Source organism: Nicotiana tomentosiformis, chromosome 12, assembly GCF_000390325.3.
Source record: "Nicotiana tomentosiformis chromosome 12, ASM39032v3, whole genome shotgun sequence".
Lineage (NCBI taxonomy): Eukaryota > Viridiplantae > Streptophyta > Magnoliopsida > Solanales > Solanaceae > Nicotiana > Nicotiana tomentosiformis.
In genome coordinates, this window is record NC_090823.1 from 105,826,151 (window position 1) to 105,853,839 (window position 27,689).

Consider the following 27,689-nt stretch of genomic DNA (forward strand, 5'->3'; position numbering starts at 1 on the left):
GCAATTCGTTGGCAGAAGGAACTTTGCAAAGGCTTCTAATTAAAGCCTTTTGATACAACGCACCACGGTCGCGGCAGGCTTATTTTGGGGCATGATTTTCTACTTTGCTTCATTAAGGATAGTTTGGTTCTAGGTTATTTATATACGGTATAAGTACATGAAAAATATAATTTTAAAAGAACTTTTAATCTACGGAAGACTGGGAGAGCGGCTAAGGCTTGGAAACATACGGATCCATCACTTTTTCAATCAACAATTGATTCATACTCGAGTTTGGACTAAAAGTTGATTGTAATATTTTTTACTTCTCTTATATACCTTTAAGACGATGGGCATTTTTTTAATCTAAGGAGTAGTTTTCCTTTAGGATTTTAACCAACATGGTATTTTGAGCGTTATTTATGGATTTAACTCTCGTTTATTATTTGAATTTGTCGATGGAGCTTTGAATTGAATTGCAAATTTGCAATGCTATTCATTATTTTATTTTAATCGAAAGAGAAATAGTTTGGTGAATATCCGGTATTATATTCTTTGGTTTAAGTTAGTGATTCTTTCATGTAATTATGAGAGCTTTTTGAATTATTTATTTAACCAAAATAGGAAAATGTTGGTGAAAAGTTTTTGAAATTGTTTAAGCAATTACAAAGAAATGTAACAGACTTTGCAGAGATAGAAGAGAGAAGAGAGGAGGACGGAGATGATAATCTGTTATTCATCTTGTTAAAGAAAGGTGAGAGTACAAGCCCATATATATAAAATCTATATGAACTAAAAACAGAATTAACAATATTTTAATATCCTAACTAACTTCTAACTAATTCATTAATACTAACGAATACATAGCTAATGACTAAACTACCCTTTCTTCCTTGTTATATAATACCCTTTTCTACACTTCCCCTCAAGTTAGGTAGTGAAAAAATATTATAAACTCCTAGCTTGGAACTGAGATATTCATATTGAACTTTGTTGAGCCCTTTAGTTAAGATGTTTGCTGGTTGTTCTCTGGTTGAAATGTACTTGGTTGTGATCTGTCCTTGTAATATCTTTTCTCGAATAAAGTAAAAATCAATTTCGATGTGTTTGGTTCTCTCATGATATACTGGATTGGCTACAATTTACATAGCAGCTTTACTATCACTGTAAATATCAACATGTAGTTTGATCTGAAAATCAAATTCTTTTAGTAAGCCAATCATTGAAATTAACTCTGCAACTGTGACAACAATGCTTCTATATTCAGCTTCTGCTGAGCTTCTTGAAATAGTTGTTTGCTTCTTAGATTTTCAGGAAACTAAAGAATCCCCAAGTTTAATCATATAGCCTGTAACAGATTTTCTTGTATGTGGGCAGGAAGCCCAATCAACATCGCAAAATCCCATGACTGTATTGCTAATGTTACTAGATAGTAGAACACCTTGACTAGGTTGTTTCTTCATATATCTTACAATTCTAAGTGCAGCTTCCATGTGATACCTTTTAGGATTCTAAAGAAATTGACTGAGAGTTTGAACACTAAAAGCTATATCAGGTCGAGTCATGGTAATGTACAACAACTTACCTATCAATCTTTGATATGGATTATGATCCTCCATTACTTTGTCATCAGTGATTGTGTCTGATTTAGTGGTCTTGATACAATCATCATATTTCTTTGTTGTGAGCTTTGCATTGTAATCTAGAGGTGTGATAATAGGTTTGGCAGCCCCTAGTCCAGTTTCAAAAATAAGTTATAGTGCATACTTCCTTTGGTGCATTAAAATTCCTTTCTTGAACCTCGCAAATTCAATGCCTAAGAAATACTTTAGCTTACCTATGTCTTTCATTTTGAAGGACTTCTGCATGGCAGTTTTGGTATTTTGTATCAAGCTAAGACCGTCTCCTGTGATAAGCATGTCATCAACATATACTAGCACTATAGTGATGCCTTCTAAAATCTTTTTGAAGAAAAGAAAGTGATCAAACTGACTCTACTGAAATGCATTCCCCAATAAAGATTTTGTTAACTTAGTATTTCATTATCTCGGAGCCTGTTTCAAACTATATAAGAATTTAACAAGTCGACAAACTAATTTCTTCTTCCCCTGACCGGTAAATCCTTATGGCATTTACATATAAATTTTATCATAAAGATCACCTTGTAGAAAGGCATTATATACATCCATTTGATGTATATGCCACTGTTTTTGGGTAGCAATAACAAGTATTGTTCTGACTGTCTTCATTTTAACTACTGGGCTGATTTCTTGATAATCAATACCTTCTTGTTGGCTAAATCCTTTTGCTACTAATCTGGCTTTGAATCTTTCAATTTCCCCTGAAGCTTTATACTTAATCTTATAGATCCATTTGCATCCTATTGGATGTTTGCCTTCTGGTAGATTGACTATGTCCCATGTGTGATTGTCTTGCAATGCTTTAATTTCAGCTTTCATTGCTTCTATCCACCTAGGATCCTTGATAGCCTCTGAGTAGTTAGTAGGCTCTATAATTAAAGAGATAGATGTAGTGCAAGCTTGATATTTAGGTGATATATTTCCATATATAAGATATTTAGACAATCTATAGGGTGTGTCTTGATGATTAATCAGAGAGACAAAGTCTCTGAGCCAAAGGGGTGGCCTTTTTTCCTTTGTGACTTTCTGAGCTCATCTTGATTTGTCGAGGCTATAGTGACAGGAGATGGTTGAACAAAGGATGACATAGTTGGTGGCTGAGGTTCAGTGATTTGATCCAGCTGATTTACCTCGCCTTGTTAATCCATGAGTTCTATTTCTAGATTAAACTCAGCTGGTTGAACAAAGAAGTCAGGAGAAGCAGCATCATGGTTCTCAGTTGTTTCAGGAATTCTCCGATTTAGAGTTGTAGATTATTGACCACCTGTCTCATAGAAAAATTTATGAAAATTGTTGTCCTATGTGAATATAGTGGTAGATGTGCTTTGATTTTGTTTGAATGGGAATATGTCTTCCCTAAAATTGACATCTCTACTTACGAGAAATGATCTATTTTCTAAATCATATACTCCCTCAGTTCCAATTTATGTGAACATGTTTGACTGGGCACGGAGTTTAAGAAAAAAATGAAGACTTTTGGAATTTGTGGTCCTAAACAAGTCAAAAAGGAGCCAAGAGTATTTTTGTGGTTATAAAAGCTTCTCATTAAGGGTAGAATTGTAAGTTTAAGCAAAATTATTTCCAAATTTAGAAATGGGTCATTCTTTTTGGAACGGACCAAAAAGAAAATAGGTTCACATAAACTGGAACAAAGGGAGTAGTAAGTATCCCTTCTGTTCAGTTGAATATCCCATATGTACTATCATTTTTTATCTAGGCATCATTTTGTCATGTTCCTGAACTATCTTTGCATAGGCTAGACATCCCAGTACTCTCAGATGAGTTAGGGTAGGCTTGTTATCAAACAGCCTCTCATAAGGTGTTTGATTGCTTATGACTATGCTTGGCAGCCTATTGATAAGGTAAACTGCAGCTAATACACAATGCCCCCAGAATTTGATTGGTATATTTGCTTGAAATCCGATTGCCCTTGTGACCTCCAGAATATGTATGCATTTTCTCTCAGCAACTCCATTTTGCTGAGGCGTATAAGCACATGATTTTTGATGAATAACTCCTAGATTGTTGAACATGATCTCACATACTGAATTTACAAATTCAGTGCCATTATTTGTTCTGATTACTTTGATTAACTTATCAAACTGAGTTCTGACTAATGTAATAAACTTTTGTAGCACAATGCTCACATCAGACTTTAATTTCAACAAAAATATCCAAGTAAATCTAGTGTAGTCATCCACTACTATTAAGAAGTATTTGTTTCCATCGGTTGTAGATACTTTGTAAGGCCCCCATAGATCAACTTGTACTAATTCAAAACAAACAGTAGTTTTTGTATTACTGATTGGAAAAGAAAGTCTTGTTTGTTTTGCATATGGACATACAATACATTTATCTACTCTTTCAGCTATTATTTCAATCTTTTCAAGTAGTAATATTTTAAGTATTGAAGCTGATACATGTCCAAATCTTTTATGCCACAGATCTATGTCTTCATTGGTCTTGAGTTTAATGATCACTGGTGGTTCTTTTGCTGCAAATAGAACTTCATCACTGGATCCAATTGGTTAAAGATTTTCACTTATAATGTATAATCCACTATCTTCTCTATCAATCGCTCTTACCTTCCCATTGAAGAGATCCTAAAAAATATAAAAATTAGGAAAAAAGGCTACTGAGAACTTTAGTTCTTTGGTGACCTTAGAAACAGATAGTAAGTTGTACTTGAACTGTAGAGTATGAAACACATTTGTTACTGTGATTCTATTAGTAATATTACTAGAACTAGTGTGAGCCACATGTGTTATATCTCCATTAGGTAAGAACACTCTCTTTGGATATTCTGGTTGCACAATGGAAACTTGGTTCAATAGACTTAAATCAGCTACCATGTGATTGGTAGCACCAATGTCAATTATCCACTCTTGTGGACTAGTGAAGGCTAAACAAGTAATGCTAATACCTGCTGCATTAGCTGTAGAAGTCTCAGAACCATTAACACCTGAAGATTTATTCAATATTTGCAGGATTTTCTCATATTGTTCCTTTAAAAAAGTGTAGTTGGTTATTGGAGGCAACCCTTGTAAATTTAGCTGAGTAATAGGCCCTTGTCCCATAATGTAATTGAATTTTTCAGTGTCTGTATTCGTATACATTGGCACTTGATTAACTGAATTTCCTGATGCTTGGAATTGATTTGCCTGGGAGTTTACATCAGTTGAACCATTGTAACTTGTATTCCTGACATGTACATTGTTCTCAGTCATCACATTGTAGGCTGCATTTCCAACTCCCCCTTTCTTCCTATTCTTGAATTCGGGAGGATACCCCACAATTTTATAGCAATTTTCTTTGCTATGTCCTTTTATTTTGCAGAAATCACATTGTATGTTGTAGTTTTTCTTGAACTTCTGATTTCCTCCATGTCCAGTTCCAGTATACATAGCCACATTATAATGATTTGCAGACACTGTTGGATTTTCCCCCAATAGTCCTGAGGTAGCAGCAACAGATTTTTGGCCTTCATCACTGACGGTTAATCCATAAACTTCATTAACAGTTGGTGTGGGACTCATCATCAAGATTTGACTCCTAGCTTGACTGTATGAATCATTCCACCCCATCAAAAATTAAAACAACTTTAGTTTCTGTAAATACACTACAAATTCTTTAGACTTTGCACAGTCACACCCAGAAGCTGGAACTAAAGTTTCAAATTCTTCCCACAAATCTTTGAGTTTTGAGAAGTACACAGAGACAAAAGTTGTTCCTTGACTTAGTGTAGTAATTTCTTTATGCAAATTAAATGATCTAGACCCATCTCCGTTGTTAAACCTTTCATGTAAATCATTCCACACAGCCTGTGTACTAGGCGCATACATAATACCACCAAGAATATCACTGGCAATAGAATTCATAATCCAAGATAGCACAATAGCATTCACCATTTCCTAATGATTCTGAGTACACTCTGGAATCTTTCTTTAGAACATGACCCATCAACCAACCCCAATTTGTTCCTACCCAGCAATGCTACCCTTATAGAACGATATCAGATAGAGTAATTTTCGATACCTGTCAAATTGAAATGAAATAATATGAATTCCACTCACATCTGCCGGTGACAAGAACAACGGATGATTGTAGTCGATTCCTGGGACTTGATTCATGAAACCTTGGGTTGTACCCGCTGCATGTGAAGTTTGACTCACATCTGGGAGTGCCAAATCTTCAATCGCCATTGATGACAAAGAATTTCAAGAATGCACTTGCAGAAGACAGCAGTGAAGAATTGATTTTGCGGAAGAACAAAGATCGAACACCGAGCTAAGAACTCTTGCTCGACACCTCTGATACCATGAAATTGTTTAAGCAATTACAAAGAAATGTAACAGACTTTGCAGAGATAGAAGAGAAAATTGGTGATAGAGGATGAAGGAGATAACAATATGTTATTCATCTTAACTTGTTAAAGAAAGGTGAGAGTACAAACCCATATATATAGAATCTATATGGACTAAAAACAGAATTAATAATATTTTAATATCCTAACTAACTTCTAACTAATTCATTAATACTAACGAATACATACTTAATGACTAAACTACCCTTTCTTCCTTGTTATGTAATACCTTTTTCTAAAGTTTTACTTGAGACCATTCCTGTCAATCCGTTCTTGCATCTATTCATAGGATTTTCCATTAGGTTATTTTCTAGAGATTAAATTTCTTTTTAACTTTGAAAATAATTTAATCAAGCTAGGGTTTTCACAAAAATGATTCATAATATGAAAAAGTGAACACACATAGAGCTTACTTCCTCTATTTCAATTTAGATGATACATTTTTCTTATTGGTCCGTTCCAAAAAGAATAACACATTTCTACAATTGAAAATAATTCAACTTTAAACTCTTCATTTTACCCATTTTACCCTTAATGAGAAGCTTTTATAACCACAAGTTTAAGACCACAAGTTTTAAAAGTTTTTTTTTTCTTAATCTCCGTGACAAATCAAACTACATCTAAATTGAAACGAAGACCGAATGATTTTTCGGTAAAAAAGATTTGGATGAACTCCTAGCGCCCTTAGCTCCGCCCATGATAATACCCTAGGCTAAAAGAGACCATAAGTTGGTTTTTGTGGATCCACAAAACATGGGAATGTCCGTAAAACATTTGGTGGGGTCAAAAGGGATGATAAAAAATAGGAAGAGGAAACATGCAAGGTTCCTCAAGGGGTGGACACAATCTGCTGGAATCTATCTGTTGTAGTATTCATAATACTCTGCTTGTCTTAAAAATCAAAGGATAGTGGCCTAGAAAGGTCCAGCTCTAACCCACCACCCACCTTTATAACCCCACCCCATTCAGCGAAAGTGCTAGAAATTTAAAAATATTTGTACATATATATCCATTTCATCTTTAAGTTTTGGAAAAGGACTCCTTAATCTTCACCAGTATTGCCCTAGCTTTTGGCTTGTTTGGTGACAAGTAATGTTATTTTCTTTTCTTTCTTTTGGGGATTTGAGATTGCTTTTACTTCAAAGCATAGTACATAATGCTTATTCATATACAGTGAAAGGGTGGTCTGTTGGATATTCTTCATCGATAAAGTATATTGTTATGTATAAAAATTAATATTGTGTATATATATCAGAATTAATTTTTATATATGTATATTAAATTTTAAACACTACTAATAAAAAAATTATACTATGTATATATCTGCTCGCTCTCCATTGTGAACATCAATGAGACAGCTTGTACCGGATATTATACTGAGTCCGGGAATCTTTTATTAGTAGCTACAAACTGCAATAACTGGTGTACGTTACATGTGGGCTTTCTGGCAGGACGTCTTTGTGATTCTAACGGGTAGCTCACAAATAATATTCCCTCTGATTTTAAATACTCCTATTAATAAGAAATAAAATTTACTTTAAAATAATATGCACTTATTGCTTTTTTCATATATATCTTTACTATTTAGTTAGCATAGTATTAACTTAGACATATATTTCTGTAATTAAATCTACGAAAAAGGATCAGAAATGCCCTTAACATATTAGAAATGACTCAAAAATGCCTCCATCCACCTATGGGTTCAAATTTGCCCTTAATGTTATTTTTAGGCTTAAAAATATCCCTCTCTTAACGGAAAGATGACATGGCATTGATGGGCATTTTAACATTAAGGGCAAATTTGAACACATAGGTGGAAGGAGGACATTTTTAAGCCATTTCTAATACGTTAAGGGCATTTCTGATCCTTTTCCGTTTTAATTAAATATGTAGCATTTATTTAGTCCGGAAAAAAGTAATTTTTTTTACTAAAAACTGAACTAAAATAATATTTTTGTAAAAACCGAAGAAAAAAAAAATGAAAAGCAATTTTCTAAAGCAATATTTTTGTAAAAGCTGAAAAAAATATTTCCTCTTCTTCTTCCTTCCTTGTTTGTCTATATGCTTTCTGAGTTTATTTTTTTTATATATATTTTAGATCTTCTAATACATTGCTGTAAAATGAGGAGTGAATCCTCGAAGCTACCTCTTCATCCCAGCGATTTCCGCACCTGCGCTCATGGGGCCGCATCTGCGGTCACGTACTTGCGAAAAAGTCATCGCAGGCGCGAAGGTCACTTATCCGGGCTAGGTCCGCACCTGCGGATGCGCTTCTGCGCTCAATCGTCCGCTTCTGCGGAACCTTGGGTCCTTCTCACCTCCGCATCTACGACTGCCCTTCCGCAGATGCGGCTCCGCTCCTGCAGCTCACTCGTCGCATCTGCGACCACTGACTCCCCGGCCTAAAAGCGCACCTGCGATACCAGCCTCGCTTCTGCAGGGCCGCACCTGCGGACTCCCCACCGCAGGTGCGAAAACACCAGAACCAGCAACTCAAAAATTCCTCTAAGTCCAAACTTTCACCTGTTAAGCACTCGAAATACACCCGAGTCCCCCGGGACCTCAACCAAACCTACCAACCAATCTTATAACACCAGACGAACTTAGTCGAGCCTTCAAACCACATCGAACAACACCAAATTCATGAATTAAGCACAGATTCAAGCCTAAGAATTTAAAATTTTCCAAATTCTAAAAATGACGCCGAAACACGTCAAATCTAGTCCGAATGACCTCAAATTTTACACACAGGTCACAAATGATACTACGAACCTACAGCCACTTCCAAAAATCTATTTCAAGCTCGATATAAAAAATTTCACTATCGGCCGAAATCGCCGAAAATCTAACTTTCGCCAATTCAAGCCTAAATCTACTACACACCTCCGAAACACATTCCAGATATACTCCTAGGCTCAAAATCACTCAACGGAGCTAACGGAGTCGACGGAATTCCATTCCGGATCCGTCTTCACACAGTTCCGACTACGATCCAATCTCTAAGGCTTAAACTCACAATTAGGGACTAAGTGTCCTAAAACTCCCCGAATTCCATAACCAAACACTCTGGCAAATCCCAAAAGTACAAACAAATATGGGGAAAGCAGATATTAGGGGATCGGGGCTCAAATTCTTAAAATGACCGGCCGGGTCATTACACTCATTCACCCCCGAGCCCAGATATATAATTAGTTTTGGAATCCGACCCCAAATTGAGGTCTAAATCCCCAAATTTTCGAAATTCCTAGTTTCTACCCTAACCCCTAATTCTACCATAAAAACTCTAGATTTTAGGTTGATAATTCATGAAATATAATGGGTAATTAAAAGAAAATGGTTTAGAATCACTTACCAACACTTTGGGGAAGAAAATGACTTTTGAAAATCGCCTCTCACCGTTTGGTTTTTGAGAAAATGAATTTTTTGGCTAAATCCCATGTTTGGATTCTATTAAGTGTTGGGCGACAGTGTGCATCGCGTTCGTGAGGCCACTGTCGCGTTCGCGAATAGCATTGGCTGCCAAGCCTTCGCGTTCGCGAGACAGTGTTCGCGTTCGCGTAGGCTACCCCATGGCCTTCGCGTTCGCGAGACATTGCTCGCGTTCGCGATGAAGGAAAGGCTGACTCCCCCTCCCCCCAGTACCTAACACTACGCTTTCGCGAAGGGTAAAATCCCCATCGCTTCGCGTTCGCGAAGAAGAAAATTCTGGCCTCATCAGTTTACTCTTCGCATTCGCGAGAGGACCTTCATGAATGCGAAGAAGGACATGCGAGAACACCAGAATCTGCAGAAAACCAGATTTTCCAAAGTCCAAAATATCCCGTGGCCTATCCGAAACTCACCCGAGCCCTCGGGGCTCCAAACCAAACATGCACGCAAGTCTAAAAGTATCATACGAACTTGCTCGCGCGATCAAATCGCCAAAATAACACCTAGAACTATGAATTTAGCACCAAATTAAATAAAATTCTCAAGAACACTTTAAAATTTCTATCTTCACAACTGGACGTTCGAATCACGTCAAACCAACTCCATTTCTCACCAAATTTCACAGATAAGTCATAAATATTATAATGAACCTGTATCAAGCTCCGAAACTAAAATACGGACCCGGTATTAACAATGCCAAACATCAATCAATTCTTAAAAATAATTAATTTTCAGACTTTTAATTTTCATCAATGCCAAACATCAATCCGAATTCGATTCCGGGCATACGCCTAGGTCCCATAAATCGATATGGATCCACCGGGACCGTCAAAATATGGATCCGGGTCCATTTATCAAAAATATTGACCGAAATCAATTAAAATTAACTTTTAAGGCATAATTTCTTATTTTTATTAGTTTTTAACATAAAAACTTTCCGGAAACATGCCCAGACTGCGCACACAAATCGAGGAGGATAAAAATGAGATTTTTAAGGCTTAAAAGCATAGATTCAAATTCTAAAATATAAGATGACCTTTTGGGTCATCACAGTGAGGTGACCTATAATGGCCTCCTGTTGCTCTTGCAAGACCCTGACTGCTTCGACGGCGTGCTCTTCTTCAGCATCATCAGGAGTTGCCTCCTGAACATGTCGCAGATATCAGCCGCCGTAGACCGGCATGGCCTTGTTTCCCTCGTTGCGGGTATCACTGATTGAATCCTCGTGCTTAGGCTGATTTCCTTAGGCCTCAACGTTGTGTGTGCTGTTAACACCATTATCTGTCATTTTTAATAATTTTTGCTAAGAACAAAGAATCACCCAAGTTAGTAACAGATGCAGGGATCGGATCAATTCAATTACACGACTGTCTATGCCCCATGGTGGGCGCCAAACTGTTTACCCATAAAACGGTACTGTTGAATTTATACGTGATTTATAGACAAGTGTATTAATTTGATCCAAAAATAATAGATGAATTAAACAAAAATATAAGACTAAGCCTTAAAATTGAAATAGACGGTAGATATCTTGGTTCCGGGAGCAAAGCTATCAGAAGCAATAAGAACAATGCAAATAAGCAAGAGAGTAAAATGTTATTGAGCTTTTGATAGAAAATAGCGTATGCTTGTCAGAAAATTCGTGTCCCTTCCAATGATAATAGAGCTCACTATTTATAGTTGCACCTAGGGAACAAGGTCCTAGGATTAAGCTCCTTTTTAATGACAATTATGAGGCCCATTGAAAGATGTGTAACGGTGAGCAGTGAATGTCATATTCTCTGTAACAGATCATGCACTTAATGCTGTAGAATATTTTTCATTGAATGCTACCGGATAATGGCATTAATTTCGTCGTTATGAGTATCATTCTCTTCGGTGACAAGCGAGATCATTACCTTCGGGTTTAGGTATCTTCTGCCTTCGGTTTCACGTGTCGCTCTCTCATGCGATCATTAAATATGAACATATTTTATCCCTATACAGTAGTTACACTTTGGAACCAAACAGTATGCTTGTACTTACACGGTGATTACGTTATGACGAATAAATAAGTCATCGTAATTACTATATTGTGTAATTACTATCCTAATAATTACACCAATTTCAATTACTAGGTAACTTTTCAAACCGACCCTAAAAGATCTAAGTGCAATGTACATTCTTAATCTTAATTTTCGCATTCAATTGACTTCTCATTAAACAAAATAAATACTGTCAATGGTTTTCATCATTGTTACAAATTAAGTGGCTGCAATCTCGACAGCTATAGGACTTCATATTTTGAAGAATTTTATGTGGGTCCATATCTAATGTTATGTACATATTTTGCTATATTGATTTTTTATTTTTATTTTTTTGCATGAGCAAATCCTTTTTCTTCGTATGGTCAAAAGTCAGTATCTTTTACTTGGCCTTAGTGCACACAATATCTATTTATCTATGTGTGTGCGCGTGTAATAAATATTTTGTAGTACTTAGACTTGTGTCCACGGGTGAAGCTATGTACGTCTGAGGGTTGAGGGTGGTCAATCAAACATCATTCGCCGAAAAATTCTATAATGTATAGGATAAAATATTACTTATTATTGGTCAAAAAATATACTTTGAACATTCTTGCATAGCCCACTAACAAAGAATATTTAAAATTTAAATACTCTTATTGAATTTCCGGGATTCGCCACTGCTTATGTCATTAAGAATTCTGAATAACCACGACTTATAGTGTGGATTGTGAAATACTTACGCATGTCATGAGCAACTTGAATTATAAATCCAAATATTGATATGTGAATACAATTTAAATCTTACAAATATACAAATATGTATTTCTTGAGTTATAGTGTACCCATGTTAAGTTATAATATCGCCATCATATGCCAAAGGCATCCAAAATTGGATTTATAACGGTTTTTAGCTAGTTCACCCATTGCATTAACGTTTTTAGATCAAATTCTCTCACAATATTCACAGTTTTACAAAATTTCTCCAATATAGAAAGTCATTAGGAGGAAACAAAGGAGACATAATGACAATTAACATAATATTTTTTTTCTATGATAAAAACGCAAAGTTGAATAAATTATTTTTATTACAAAAAGATACAGTTTGAAGAATTCCTGTGATACTTATGCAGAATTGAGTGATTTTTTCGTTACGAAAAATAACTTGATGACTTTGCTATAACAAAATAAAAATTGAGAAATCAACCGTAAATTTAATTTTCTTCTATTATGAGAAATAACTTAATGACTTTAATGTAAATGAAATAAAATTGAGTAATTGCCAAGGAATTTATCCGACTTAAAAAGGAACTAGTATTAGTACTCACGCGATGCACGAACATAAATCATGTCAAATTATGATTTGGGTTATTTCGATATGTGCAAATAATCTTAAAATTAAACCTTCTATATAGAAATTATAAATAATTATTAAATATTAATTAAAAAGCATGACATGAAACTATTTTTCAAATCTCGAAGTGGATAACTTATTTTCTTTTTTCTATACCGTAATAACCCAACCTCTTGATTTTGGCACTTGAATTTTATTTTACGGTCAATATTAAATAATACTAAACATATAACGTTGTGATCTGTCTTGTTTGAGCATATTACATCATACTATTTTAGCAAAATTCTTACTACCACTTTATTTTTCTTCTCAAATTCAAATAAGTCTTATTCTTCTACACTTTTAGACAGAACTTTTGTTCTCTTTTTGTTCTTTGCTTATATTTATTGCATTATTTATTACTTAATATTGTTATATTATAATGTGATATTTTATTAGCTTATAAATTGACGTAATGTCCTGCTTATTACCCTATTAATAATCATCAATAAATGTAAATATTTTTTATTCTTTAAATTTAATATATATTTACACTATTATCATTTTACTCGAAACTCTTTCATCATTAAAATCTATCAATAATATTTTTGAGTATTATTGAATAATTTAATTTATATATTTTAAATAAATGTAAATATAAGTATCATCGCACTATCTCTATTTTCCTCTTTATATATTCTCTTCCCTAATAAGAAATTTTAATTAGCTTTTTACACAAATATTTTGACATGTACTCAAAACATCTTTTCGTTTTATTTTAAAATATAATTTTGAATTAGTCTAAAAAATAATACATAAGTTCTTTTAAAATGTTTCAAATCTATTGAATTTTCCCATAATTATTTTTTTATTACATGAAATTAAATTTTCTTTCTCTTTTAATCTCAAGATACAAATTTAGCTTTTAATTTTCATTAGTAAAATTACCTACATGAGATATTTATTTAGAATATTTAAATTTGTAATTTGGTATCAAATTTTTATTTTTCTTTATCTAGCAAGACTTCAATTTTGTGGTCATATCCATATTTTGAGAGTTCTCATCATAACTTTAAGAACTTTCTAATCTCAAGTTTAAATAGTCTTTTCCTTTTATTTTTATTATATTTTTTTAAATGTTAATTATTTTTCTTATTTTTGCTATAACATTATCTAATACGTAATATCATCACATTTTCATGCGATTTTTTTATTAACTTATTGTAACGACCCGAACGGTCGTTTTGAGCCCTAGCGCGTCATTCGACAGTTTGAGTCCATGAGTAGCTTCACTTCAGGTATTATGACTTGTACGTGTGGTCGGAATTGAATTTCGGAAAGTTCGGAGTTAATTTAGAAAGAAAATTCTTATTCCGGAAACTTTAAGTTGGAAAGATTGACTAAGGTGTAATTTTTGAGTAAACGACCTCAGAATCAGGATTTGACTATTCTAATAGGTTCGTATGAGAATTTTAGACTTGGGCGTATGTCCGAATCGGATTTTGGATGACCCGGGAGCGTTTCGACGCCTATTGTGGAAAGTTGGCATTTTGGAAGGATTTCATAAATTTGGGTTGAAGTGCATTTCAATATATTCGATATCCATTTGGGATTTCGAGCCTGGGAATAGCTCTGTATGGTGATTCTGGACTTAAGGGCGCGTCCGGAAGTGGATTTGGAGGTCCGTAGGTCGTTTCGGGATCATTTGGCGAAAAATGAAAATTTGAAGTTTTTGGAAAGTTTGACTGAGGGTGGACTTTTTGATATAGGATTCGGATTCCGGTTCCAGAAGTTGTAGTAGGTCCGTAATATCATTTAAGACTTGCACGCAAAATTTGGCGTCATTCCGAATTGATTTGATAGGAATCGGACGCGCGAGAGTATTTTTAGAAGTTTTTGAGTTCATGAGTTAATCCATGCGTTTTGGCGTCCGATTCGTGGGTTTTGATATTATTTTAGTGTTTTGATCGCTCGAGCGAGTACGTATGATATTGTTAGACTTGTGTGTGTATTTGGAGTGAAGCCCCGAGGGCTCGGGTGAGTTTCGGACGTTTGGGAGGATGTGAAAAACTTTAGTTTTTCTGGTGTTTCTTGGCAGCTGTTGCAGGTCTCGCAAATGCGAGAATTTGTTCGCATTTGCGAGAAAGGCTTCGCAATTGCGAAGAAGCCTGATCTGGGCAGTGTTCGCATTTGCGACACTTTGGTCGCATTTGCGATCTCAGCAGTGTCCGCATTTGCGGCTCCTTGGTCGCATTTGCGACCTTGGCAGTAGAAGCCCAGGTTCGCATTTACGATGGATTTGTCGCATTTGCGACCTTCACATTTGCGAACCAGGTACCGCAAATGCGGCATCTGAGACCTATGCATAACTCTATTAAATATGGGACTTAGGCCATTTAGCTCATTTTTTTTCATCTCTTGGGCGATTTTGGAGCTCTTGGAAGGGAGAGTTTTCACCTAGTACTTTGAGGTAAGTAATTTCTACACAACATGAGTTAAATACATAGATTGTGGGTAGATTAACATGTAAAAATTGGTGAAATCAAGGGTTTAGATAAAAAAACTTAGATTTTTGATAAAAACGGGATTAACCCACGAAAATGATTATGGAATTAGATAAAATTCATATATTTGACTTCATGAGGTTATGGGTAACAATTTTTTTCAAAAAATTTCAGAATCCGGGCGCGTGGGCCCGGGGGTAAATTTTAGAAATTCCTCTAATTGGGTTGGAAAATCACTTTAATAGTTAGGAAATGAACTCTTAAACATGTATTGACTAATTTAAATGTCATTTGACTAGTTTCGGGTCATTTGGCACCGAGTTGAGGGTTTTAAGCACAATTGTGGATCGAAAAGTAAGCTTTGAGGCGAGGTAAGTCTCCTGTCTAATTCTGTGAGGGGGAAACTACCCCTAGGTGATATATTTAATATGTGTAACTTGATGCGGGGCCTACGTACGTATGAGGTGACGAGAGTCCGTACGTAACTAGATTCATGTTATTGTCCGGGTAGACTTAGGTTCACACCATGCTATACTTGCACTATAGAGATTATCTTTGCTCGTTTAATTCTTTTATTTCGCATTATGACTTGAGACTAGACATGTGTATAGTGATAGACTCGTTATTGTAGAGACTTCACGAGTTTCATGATTAGTCACGAAACAATCATACTCCTTTTATGAAATTGTGTGTGCTATATATATATGTATGTTTCATTGAAAAAATATTCGTTAAAGAAATTATAACTCACACGTTTATTCGTGAGTGAGGGTCAAAGACCCGTTAAAGCTTCTTACTCTAATGGGATCGGGCCGTTCGCCTCGGCAGGATTTATGTACCATACTCTCATGGGAGCATGCCGTTCGCCTCGGTAGGTTAATAGATGCATCTATGGTTCATGTCATTCGACCATCGGCATTGCACAGATTATGATGGGATCGATCCGTACGCCTCTACATTTCTATAAAATATCCTCATGAAATCATGCGTAATATTTGGCAAGAAGCCAGTGTGTATGTGTGTTCTTCCTGATTTGAAGTATAACGACCCCTTTTGGTAAGGTCTACTCATGGGAGCATGCCGTTCGCCTCGGCAGGTTAATAGATGCATCTATGGTTCGTGTCATTCGACCATCGGCATTGCACAGATTATAATGGGATCGATCCGTACGCCTCTACATTCCTATAAAATATCCTCATGAAATCATGCGTAATATTTGGCAAGAAGCCAGTGTGTATGTGTGTTCTTCCTGATTTGAAGTATAACGACCCATTTTGGTAAGGTCTACTATATTTTTATATATATGCTCCGGTTGAGGAGAAAATGTGCTAATTGAGAGCTTGAGTCTATTGTAAATAGGAGAATTGTACCACGGATTTATACTTATTTATTTTATTTATTTATTCTGCCTCATATTTGTTCACCTCTTTACTGTAACTGATATTATTGGACCACTAGTGAGTGTCGATGTCGACCCCTCGTCACTACTCCTCCGGGGATAGGCTAGATACTTACTGGGTATACGTTGATTTACGTACTCATACTACACTTGCTGCACATTTTGTGCAGGTACTTTTATGTCTGGTGGTCCTTTGGGGAACGGAGGTACGGAGGATGCGTAGACTTACCGTGAGCTGCATTTCATGTTACGATCCGCAGCCAGCAGAGTCTCCTTCAGAGTTATTTATATTCTCCTGTCCAATTTGTATACCGGCAGATGCTGTATTTTATTTTACTTCCTAGTAAATGCTCATGCATTTGTGACACCAGATTTTGGGGATGATTATGAGTTGTTCCGTATTGATGTTGTGAAGATATTATCATTTACTCTGTAAAAATTTTATCTCTTACTATTTAATTGAATGAAATTTACGATTTCAAAAATACTAAAATGAGTAATTAAGTTAAACTTTTATTGTTGGCTTGCCTGACAATGGTGTTATGCGCCATCACGACCTTTAATGGATTTTGAGTCGTGACACTTATACACTTTATTAACTATTCTTATCTACTACTATTTTTAATATATTATAGATAGATATGCATTTTTTGTATTAAAATGAATATTTATTTTATTTTTAAAATATTGCTTGAAATTTTTAAATTTTTTAAGTATTGTATACTTACTTTATTTTATTTTCTATAGTAATTCTTAGTATAAATATCCTCACATTACCTCTAATTTATTTTTATTATTCAAAATTTTAAATTGTTTCTTTTATGTATTAGACTTTAGTTATGTGGCCTTATCTACATGCATGCCATTTCTTATCATACTGAAACAAAATTTTCTCATCTCAAATTTAAGTAAGTTTTATCCTTCTTCTTTTGTATTGTAACAACCCGACCGGTTGTTTTGCTTTCTAAAACTCTGTTCCCTTAAATAAGACTCCATATATGTGCTTTTACTGTTTTATGACTTGCGGGGGTAGTTAGTCCGGGTTGAAATCGGAGCACTTAGTTCCATTATATTTGGCTTAAAAAGGATTAAGTTTGTCTCGGGTCAATATTTTTAGTAAACGACCTCAGAACCGGGATCTGACGGTCCCAATAGGTTTATATGATAATTTTTGGACTTGGGCGTATGTTCGGATCGGTTTTGGATGACCCGGGGACGTTTCGGTGCTTAATATTGAAGATTGGAACATTGAAGATTTTTTAAGATTCTTTAAATTTGGTTGGAGTAGGTTTTAATATTATCAAGGTTCGTTTGAGATTCCGAGCCCGAAAATAGTTCCGTATGGTAATTTAAAACTTGCATGCAAAATTGGGTGTCATTATGAGTGAGTTGTAAGAACTTGAAGTTTATAAGTTAATTTGATTTAATTTGGAGGGTAATCCTTAGCTTTGATGTTATTTAACATGTTTCGAGGGTTCGAGCGAGTCCGTTTTATGATTTCGAACTTGTTGGTATATTTGGACGAGGCCTCGGGGGCTTCGGATGCCATACGGGCGATGCGCGAAACTTGTTTAGACTTGGAAGAAATTGCTGAAGCAGCAGGGCTTTTGGTGCGTTCGCACATGCGAAGGATTGGCCGCAGGTGCGGCACCGCAGAAGCGGCTGGTTAGCCGCAGGTACGAAATTGGGCTATGTGGGCTGAGTCCGCAGGTGCGGACATGGAGGCGCAGATGCGCGAACGCAGAAGCGGTCAGTGGTCCGCAGATTCGGCCTTGAGCTGGAGGGACAGGGGCGCAGGTGTGAAGGCTCGACCGCATTTACGAGCCCGCAGATGCAAAGAGGGCGCCGCAGAAGCGGAAGGAGGCCAGCTGGGGAGGGCCGCATCTGCGATACATTTTCTGCAGATGCGGAGCCGCAGAAGCGGAACCACTGGGAGGCAGTGGGGTTAATTTAAGACGGGAGTTAGGCCATTTTGGTTCATTTATTTCACATCTTGGGCGATTTTTGGAGCTTCTTAGAGAGGGGTTTCCACCTAGTTATTAAAGGTAAGTAATTCCTACCCAATGTAAGTTAAATACATAAATTATGGGTAGATTTTAATATGTAAAATTGTGAAAATTATGGGTTTAGTTGAAAAATCTAGGTTTTGATAAAAATGAGATTTGCCCACGAAAATGATTATGGAATTGGGTGAAAATTATATATTTGAGTTCGTGAGGTTATGGGTAACAATTATATTTGAAAATTTCTGGAATCCGGGCATGTGGTCCCGGTGATGAATTTTAAGAATCTTCCAATTTGGGTTGAGTAATTACTCTAATAGCTAAATTATTAACTTTTGAGCGTATATTGATTATTTTATATAATATTTGGCTAGCTTCGGATTGTTCGGCACCAAGTTGGGTCTTTAGAGTGAATTTGTGGCCGGAAAGTGAGTTTTGATACGAGGTAAGTCTCTTGCCTAACCTTGTAAGAGGGAATTTAACCCATAGGTGATTTAAATTGCTATTTGATTCTAATTGTGGGGGCTACGTACGCATGAGATGACGAGAGTCCGTGCGTAGCTACTAATTATATTTAAGTTCGGATAGTTTAAGACCCAAATTATGAAATACTTGTGATGTTTGCACCCTACTTGTTAATTAAAGTGCTTAAATTATATTGAAACTTGTTAAGGATTTGTAAAGACCGAATTTTACTTACTTGAGTTTTGGCGGGCTACTTGCTCGTTAATAGAAATTGTGCTTCTTTATGTATTAGCATTATAATAGATTTTAAATCGGATGTTCATAATGTATCCTCTCTTCTTGTGGAGCGGGCCGAACGCCTCGGTAGTATAATAGATGCATCTATGGTTCGTGCCGCTCGACCCTCGGCAGTGTACACATTATTCTGTATCGGGTCGTACGACCTCGATATAAATCGGGCGTGTTAAATGCTTGAAGCTCGGACACACTTGATATTATTTTTCATGAATTGAGAGATTATAATTTATTTATTTGTTTGGAATTTATTTGAAATTAGTATGTGCTAATGGAAGACTCTTGGAATTTACTATTAGTTAAAGAATTATTTAATCATTGTCGTCATCGTGTTAATATTATTATTCACATACTCTATGTCAGTTTAGCATTTCTGTATTTTATTGTTAGCCCACAGTAAGTGTCGATGTCGACCCCTCGTCACTACTTCTTCGAGGTTAGACTGGATACTTACTGGGTACATGTTGTTTATGTACTCACGCTACACTTCTGCACTAATCGTGCAGGATCTGAGGCAGGTGAATCTGACAGTCATTCCGACGCGTACCCCCGTTACCCCGAGGCCTAGTGATGAGCTGCTCTTCTGCGTTCATTCCGCAGCACCCCGAGTCTCTCTCTTTTGCATTTATTTTCTGTGTACCCCTATTTCAGACAGTAGTGTAGAGTTTTGTATATTTTACTAGTTGCTCAAACACTTGTGACACCAGGTATTGGAATTATTCTAATAGACATTTGATGGCTTTTGAGTATTTATTTTACCACACTTGTTCTTATATTAATTTACACTTTATTTTATTATATCTTTTACCTCTTACTTAATTAATAAATAAAAATCAACTATTTCGAAATGGTTAAAAAGAATAAATACATGGCTAATTCACCGTTGACTTACCTAGCGGTGACGTTGGGCACCATCACGGCCTATAGGTGAAATTGGGTCGTGACATGTATGATGAAATTTTTAAATTTTTTTTCTCTAGTTGTTCCTTAGTTTTACTATTATATTATTCAATACTTAATATTATTACATTGTCATGTGGATTTTCATTAGCTTGTCTGAAATTGATATTCATTTTTACCATACTCATTCTAATACGATACAAATAAATATAATAATTATTTCAATAGTAACTTTGTCTATGTTTCTCATATTCTAAAGTGTGATTTTTCTTATCATACTTTTTTATAATCTCATCTCAAATTTTTACAACAATGGTTTCATTATCACTTTTTTCTACATAATATTTCTAAAAATAAAAGCAAAATTATGAAATGAAAGAAAAGGATCATCTTGTTAGTAAATAATTATTAAAATAGAAATTCTTATTTTTGAAAAGTTTTGGAATCTATTTACAATGAAAATAGAAGTCAATCTTAGTTGATATATACATTTACATTAAATTTTCTCAAATTTAATTTGCCTTAATTTAGATGTTATTTAAATATTTTTAGATTTTATCCTAAAAGTACCAAGTGACTTTTCCTCGGTATGCTACTTAACTTAATAATAAGCTTGACTAAACTCTTTTTAATATAATATAAATATAGATATTTATATCTCTCTATAAAATGTTTAAATTTAAATTTAAACGCATGATTTGAAGTAGAGAGAGAGAGAGAGAGAGAGAGAGAGAGAGAGAGAACTATTTATGCTTTATGTATATTCTTTCGCATAGTAATTCATTTGCAATTAATGCGAGTGGATAAGATTTGTTTTCATTAAGTTTAAATTTTGTAATTAAATAAGAAATATTTATTTACGTATAGAATATTCGCTTACCCGATTTGTTAATATTAATTGACTTTACTATTCTTGTTATTAAAATAAATTTTACTGGTTATTTAACTTTTTTGCTTACCTTATAAATAATTTGTATATTTTATGTAAGATCTTATTTTGCTGCTTGAAATTTTTTGATTTTTAAAGTCATTAAATCTTTAATATCTCAAGTAAATTTTAGTTTTATTTTATATTTTAACTTACTCCAAAGTATAAATAGCCATAGGTTATCTCAATTTATGTCTTTCTATATTTTTCTTTTCTATTAGAGTATTTTAATTAATATTTTACCTCCATATTTCTAGCTAATATAGAAAAAAATTTATGAATGAATCAATATATAGATATAGATATGGATATATATGTAGATATAGATATAAACATAGATATAAATATAGATAAAGATATCAATATAAATATAGATATATAAATTAGATTTGTGATTAATTTAGATTATGTATAAGATCTATTTCATTCAACTACTTCCATTAATTATGTTTCCGTTTTTAATTTCTAATTATTAATGTTGTACTAAAATTGTCAAGTAGTTTCATTTTAGCTTGCCACTTGGCTTAACCACAATACATACTACCCTCCTTTGAATATAATATAGCTATACTATAAACCCTACTTGGTCTTCTAGTCTACCTCAACATGGATCTCTCACAATTATAGGCCAATAAATTGGAGTTATGTAAGTTACCAAATCTCCATGTTCAAAACAACAAATTTGTACTTGCACATGTTATCTCTCCTCAATAAAATTGCAATAGTACTATATCAGCTAACTAATGAAGCATTAAATAGAGAACAATGGAAGTAAACGAAATCAAGTGCGACTCAGCTTTATGAGATTATCAAATAGTTGCGTAAGTGCAAAATGAAAAAAATAGCATCGTACACGGGTGAACTCGGGGTCACCACACACCCCGAGTTCTTGGTGAGTCAGACGATGTACGAATGTATAAGATAGAAATCGAATTCGAGAACTCATTGGTTCGAGGCCGGAATGGGGTGCTCGCCACTGGCCCCTACAAGTCAACACCCCCGAACCCGGAACGAGTTCCAAGACTTCGGAAAGAATTACAAACGGTTGCACACGATTAATTGAGGGTCGTGATATCCGCACCCAGCCGGATATCACGGCGCGGATCTCGCTCGATACCGGTAGCGTATCAATGATTGATGTATAAGGAGGATTTTTACCTTTTTTAGAGTTGTACTAGGGGTAAAATTCCCCTACTATATAAAAGGGAGGTTTCATATTCAATACACTGATAGTAACACGCATATCAAGGCAATACCAAATTATTTCTCTGTTTTCTAGCTATTGAAAGGTTCTTATTTTAGTCATAGTTCTTCATACATATTTGGCTTTGAATCGAGGGTCCGGTCGAGGGCAAAACTATTGTTAAGCCAAAATCCGAGCCTAAATTCAAAGTCACAACTGGTTTGGTTATTCATCTCATCTTTAATTAGTTTATCTAACATTCTTGATTACTTGTGTTGAATCTATCCACATATCCTTAAAACCGCGTATAAATTTAATTGTTATCTATTTTAAGGGTAAACGGTTTGGAGCCCATCGTTAGGCTAAGGATAATAGTGGTGCTTTGATACAAATCTCCATAACACACTATATTTTACACTTGTTCTTTAAGGTCCCAATTTTATGTCAGTTTAAAAAAGTCAAATTCTCAGTCTGCTCACTTGAACGTCGAGGCTGAGTCTGGCATCTTGGCGAAAACAACAATCCGGTGCTTAGCAATGAGGTACCCCCTGCTGATATCAACGGAGTCCCAATAGCAGATCCAGTCGATGCCAACTCGCATGTGGCCATCAACGCCAACCTGCCTATCGACCCCGAGAACAACATTCTCGGGGAGCCCGACCAATGGCTTAAGGAGCGCCTGAAGGCGACGGATTCAGCCTACAAGTGATTTTTGAAATGTTGCAGGCTCAACATGCGCCGATAGTGTAGCTGCAAAGTCAAATATGCGTCCCTAGCAGAGTTGAGCCTGAACCATCACGAGAAATCAAATGAAGAAATGAGCAGATCACCGAAAGGCCGGGTGGAGCTATGCCCGGTGTCAGTCCCGAAGTAATGAAAATGCTTGAAGCATTAACGAAACGGGTGAAGTCAGGTGAAAAGGAAATTGAGGCTAACGACAAGAAGGTAGAGACATATAATTTCTGGGTCGACCAAATCCCAGGAGCGCCCCCCATATTGAAAGGCCCAGACTCCAAAAAATATTTCCAAAAGCCTTTTCCTCCAAGTGCGGCACCAAAGCCAATCCCGAAGAGGTTTCATATGCCCGATATTCCAAAATATAATGGAACCACGGATCCGAATGACCATGTGACCTCCTATACGTACGCTATCAAAGGTAACGACTTGGAAGACGACGAGATCGAGTCAGTGTTATTAAAGAAGTTCGGGGAAACTCTGTCAAATGGAGAAATGATATGGTACCACAACTTACCCCCAAATTCCATTGATTCATTCGCTATACTCGCAGATGCCTTTGTAAAGGCTCATGCCGGGGCCTCAAGGTCCAGACTAGAAAATCAGTTCTTTTCAAGGTTAAGTAAAGGGACAATGAGATGCTCATTAAGTTCGCGTCATGATTTCAAATAGAACAGATGGATTTACCTCCGGTTTCGAACGATTGGGTCGTTCAAGCATTCACCCAGGGACTTAACCCCCGAAGCTCTTTGGCTTCACAACAGCTGAAGCAAAACTTAGTAGAGTACCCGGCTGTAACTTGGGATGACGTCCATAACATGTACTAATCAAAAATCAGAATCGATGGCGACCAACTTGGAGCCCCTTCTGGGTCAATTTATCCCGTCAGAACCGACGACATGCCTAAGAGAGTCATCGATCATGAATCAAGGCCGGTCGGAGATCAGTACCAACCATACAGTGTAGATCAAAGGGGAAATGGGTCGGGGTGCAACTCTACAAGGAACAAAAGGCGAGGCGATCGAGGGTCCGATAGCCGAGGTCTAATGAGCAAAAATGGTTTTGACAGGCTGCTCGGGGGAAGGGAAACACCAAGGTTATTAGAGTATAACTTCAACGTCGATGCCATGATATTTAAATATCAGGTTAGGATACCTCGTATCAGCCATTAGGCGCATCAAGGAAACTAAGTGGCCTCGACCATTGCAGTCCGACCCCACCCCGAGGGATCCTAACTTGCTGCGTAAATATCATGGCCATTATGGCCACAGGACCGAGGACTGCCGACAGTTGAGAGAAGAGGTTGCCCAGTTGTTCAATAACCGGCATCTGCGAGAATTTCTGAGTGATCGAGCCAAAAACTACTTCAGAAATAGGGACTCCAATAAACAGACCGAACAAGAAGAACCTTAGCACGTCATCAACATGATCATTGGAGGGGTCGATATCCCCCAGGGACCGATGATAAAGCACACCAAAGTATCCATCACGAGGGAAGCGCACCCGAGATAACATAACGGAGGGAACCATTTTGTTCAGCGATGAGGATGCCGAAGGCATTGTACAGCCTCATAATGATGCACTGGTGATATCCGTACTTATCAACAAATCTTGGGTTAAACGTGTGTTGATTGATCCAGGAAGCTTGGCCAACATCATCAGATCGAGGGACGTCAAGCAGTTGGGGTTACAAGATCAAATAGTACCGGCGGTCTAGGTGTTGAACGAATTTAATATGGCATGCGAAACTACTAAGGGAGAAATAACATTGCCAGTGAATACCGCTGGGACGATTCAAGATACGAAATTCTACGTGATCGAAGGAGACATGAGGTATAATGCCTTATTCTGAAGGCCGTGGGTTCACAACATGAGGGCAGTACACTCAACACTGCACCAAGCACTAAAGTTACCTACGTCGGGAGGAATTAAGGCGGTCTACGGAGAGCAGTCGGCCGTAAAAGAAATGGTCGCGGTCGACGAGGTGATCTAGTGCCCGTGATCTCGATATCAAAGAACACGGAGCTGACCAGGAAGGGAGAAATTAAATAGCAATCACCAATACCGGGCCCAACTGATGTTTGGCATATTTCGATATGTGTTGATGTTACTTTACCCATGTTTTAACTACTTCTTGATGTTATTTAATCTTTAAAACGCCCAACATGGTGTAACTATTGGTTTGATGACTAATTAAGTTATGTGTGACGATTTAAGGTGTTCGGAGTGTAAAATATGAAGAAAAGGTGGTTTAGCTAGAGGAAGAAGGGTTGGATGCATCGCATCCAACCTAGGAAAACATCATCCTGCATGCAACCTTAGCAGTGAAGTTGGGCCATCGCGTCCGCCATCGCGTGCGAAACTGGGAAGTAGAAGTGAAGCTGGATGCGTCGCATCCACCTTCGCAGGCAAAAATTGAAATAGAGGACAAGCTGGATGCGTCGCATCCACCTTAGCATCAATCCCTGAAGCCGATTTGGACTAGGAATAGGAGAGCTTTGGCCCACGACTTTTGTACGCAATATATAAGCCAAAAATGCCTCCTTTAGGTTATCTAACATATTGGGAAGAGGGAAAAAGCCAGGAAAAAGCTGTGGAGGCCGGAATTCATCAAGTTCCATCTTTCTCCCACCAAACTTAGTAATTTTTATGTTTCTTTATATGATTTGTTGTTTGGCTACCATGTCTATGTGGAGCTAAACTTCACGTTCTAGGGGTGTGGTTCTTTCATGACTATTGTTATTCGGATATTGATTTTGACTTCTTGATTTATCATATTAGTTTATTTATTCAATCTTGCACTTAATTATTTAATTGATTGATCACCAATTGAATATTATCTACGAATCTAGAATTGAACTCGAAAGTGGGAATTCTATATGGCATATAGGATTGAGTAGGGCAAGTTCTTGAACTCGGGCATCGGGGAACGGATTCGTGGTTAGGATAGACATATACCTAATTGCCTTGCTTGGTTGATTTACAGGAATTATAAATGCGTTCTTGTTGATTCTCACTCCATAGACATATAGGCGTTAAGTTAGCTGGAATAGGCGAGTAAGAACTCGACAGATTCTTATGAGCAATATTAACCCTGTCAACCAATAAGCTAGATAAATTAGTCGGTCAATTCAATTGAAGAATACAATAGGATTGTTAGATAGACCATAACCCTAGATCGTTTTCATTACATTGATATCATTAAAATCTGCTCTTTCTCTGTTCAAAGTTTATTATTTATATTTTTCTTATTTAATCAGTTGGAATAAAATATTTTTAGATTTAATTCTTGTTTAGATAATTAAGATAGGCTAATTTAGTTAATAGTTAATCATAAGTCCTCGTGGGTTCGACATCCGACTTTTAGTCACTTTATTACTTGACGACCGCGTATACTTGCGTGAGTGTGTTTGGTCGCAACAAGTTTTTGGCGCCGTTGCCGGGGACTTAGAAATTTGCTATTTTTCTAGATTAGACATTTTTTTATCTATTCATGTTTTTTTTTATTATTTTATTTTAGTTAGTATTTTTTATTTATTTTAGCATGGCATTTTGGAATAAAAATTGTTCGAATGATGGTTATTCTTATTTTGATGATCCTTGTCCATATTGTGGAGGACCCCACTGGTGGAAAAATTGTCAGAATGTTCCCAGGAGCGAGTTGTGCGCACAATCTCAATCCTTTGAGTGGAATATTTGTAATATGTGTGGTGGTCAAGATGGCCATTGGGATGGTTGTCCTAATTTTGTTCATCCTTCTCTGAGCCCTTATTATGATCTTTCTAATGATATTTCTGAGTTTGATAGGGGCAATGAAGTGCAGGATATGGAGCCTGATGCATATATTAGGGATATTCTGAGGCAAGTAGCAGAGCAACAGGATGAACTCAAAAAAGATATGAAAAGAATGAGGGCAGCAATCACAAGAATGAAGGCCAATATGGAAGAATTGAATGAAGAGAGCGAGTACCAGCAAGAGAAAATTTTTGAAAAAGAGGAGATTTTGAGCCAAACTTGGCTGGCAGAACAGGCTGAAAAGTTAGAAATATATGAAGCTCAACATGAGGAACTTACTGATGGGATGAGACACTTTATAGAGGGAAGATCTAAACTGGGACAAGGGATCTATAAATTTGTCACTACTATTCACGACTTGCAAGATAAACTAAATGCAAAGGTTGTTGCGTCTATCGCCCAACAAAATAGTAATGAGTTGTCAGAAGCTGAAAAGGAGCTTATACGCCAAATTGAGGAGCTAAAAGTGGAGAGCCAATCATTCGAGCATATTTCTGTTGATGATGCCCATGTTGAGAAAAGTACACTAGAGCCATGCGAGGTAGCAGATAATGTTATATTTGAAGACTCTAATGTGTGCACATATGAGGATATAAATAGTAATACAATTCTAAAGTTGGGGCGTGTTGGTCCTCATTCTAAACATTTTTCGACATTGTATTTGGATGATGACATGGAAATCGAGTCATCTAAGCCTTTGGAGGAGTCAATGGAAGAGGAACATGATGCCTATATT

General features: G+C 36.3%; 1 long non-coding RNA gene across 1 annotated transcript; it reads right to left on the reverse strand.

The window, feature by feature from the left end:
* Positions 1-3,892: 3,892 nt before the first annotated feature.
* On the reverse strand, positions 3,893-6,083 carry LOC117274983 (uncharacterized). The gene is made up of 2 exons (XR_011413028.1): positions 5,693-6,083; positions 3,893-4,222 (listed from the first exon to the last, which is right to left on the reverse strand). It is a non-coding gene; the product is annotated as an uncharacterized lncRNA (long non-coding RNA).
* Between the last annotated feature and the right edge of the window lie 21,606 nt (positions 6,084-27,689).